Genomic DNA, 1,750 nt, shown 5'->3' with positions numbered 1-1,750 from the left:
TTATTCTTTTCATCAGTATTATAAGTACTCAGTCGACTTCCCCAGAAATATAAAGAACCAGGAGGAACTTCTGTTCTATGATGAGATCGGCCTCGTGTTATAGATTTACTCCATTCAGGAGCAGAGGTTTCCCACAACGTAGTGATCTACTGCCATGAAGCTTCTACACTATTCTAATCATTGTATCCTGGGTTTTTATATGTATTGCTTGTATAAATAGGATTTCTAGTTGTAATGATGTACGTTAATCTATAACTGCTGGGCTACCGATGACCAACACAGACTAAAATACATCACATGCCGAAATTTCAACTTATTATCTGTCCCATCTACCCAGTTCTTTGCACAAAAGAACACAGCCAATAAATGGCCAAGGATGGTAAAAAAAGGCAGAATTTTACATTTGGCCAACAGTTTCTGATGCCAATTTCAGTGGGCTAAAAACCACAAAGCACTTTTATAAGACGTGATTTACTGTCATTCATAAGAATTTGCAAATAAAATGGTGAGCAAAAACAGATTGAAACTGAATGAGAGCGGCACTCACCACTAGTACATGAAAGTACAGCACTTTATTGTGGTTGTCACATGAGGAGACATAAAGACATAAATAAGCGACAGCTGTTTCACGTAAACTACGCTTTTTCCGGCTGAGCCTAAAGAAGTGTAGTTTATGCGAAACAGCTGTCGCTTACATTCCTCTTTATTCAGGCTCGGACTGGCCCATAGGGCAGCAGGGAAATCCTCTGGTGGGCCCCAACTCCACTATATGGGCAGTACTAGGCATAATTCACTTGGAACAGAAAAAAAAGCAGCATACCATCATTCATTCACCAAAATACACAGTTTATTATTATATAGAGGTATAGGGAAATTTGTGAACAAGGGTAGTGTAATATTTGCATGCAGTTGAAAAGTGGGTCCCCCAAAGTCAATGTTACTGGTGGGCCTTTGGCACCCCAGTCCGACACTGTCTTTATGTCTCCTCATATGACGACCACAATACTGTGCTGTATTTTCACGTATCAATTGTGAGTGTCGCTCTCATTCAGTTTTTCATGCTGTTTTTGCTCATAATTTTGTACTGTTTTATCTCAAGATGAGCACCACTATATCTGGCAATCCGCTAGTTATGCTTGCCCTAATGCATTCCTGGAGAGTGTGTTAGCAGCACCCGAAATTCTGCTAATCTGTTATTTATTGGTCAAATAAAATGGTGCACAACATAAATTGAATTAAAGGGCTTGTCCCGTGATTTATTTTCAGGAGCGCACCGCTCTCCAGGCTCACAGCTACCTACTTGCTAAGAAGCAGTGCGCTCCTGCTTGATTGACAGTTCAGGCCAGATGTGAATCTAGCGCTCCCTGATGTTATATGAGGCAGCATTAAAGAAGTGCAGTGGTACTGAAGCTGGCCAGAATCGGAACTAATAGCAAGTTCCAAAGATCCTGTCCAGTTTCAGTGCAGTGCTTGCAAGCTCACTATGTAAGAGCTTGTAAATGCATCTTTAGCCACTGCTACTGTCTAGGCTATGAACAGTAAACAATAAAAAAAATGCAATTTTAATTATCAGGGGGCAGGTATTAAAGGGAATCTGTCAGCCCAATCTGACATTATAAAACAAAACCCTGTAGGGGATATAGTCACTCGAAAAATTACACCTATAGTTCCAAATCCTGCCTCTATTCTGCAGTAATTGAAGCTTAATCAAATAAGCAAATTAGGAAGCTTGATGCATCCTTAGTGTGAC

Source organism: Phyllobates terribilis, unplaced genomic scaffold, assembly GCF_046119375.1.
Source record: "Phyllobates terribilis strain yellow unplaced genomic scaffold, ASM4611937v1 Scaffold_142__1_contigs__length_4687701, whole genome shotgun sequence".
Classification (NCBI taxonomy): Eukaryota; Metazoa; Chordata; class Amphibia; order Anura; family Dendrobatidae; genus Phyllobates; species Phyllobates terribilis.
The sequence above is the reverse complement of the archived record's forward strand: the minus strand, read 5'-3'. Positions refer to the sequence as shown.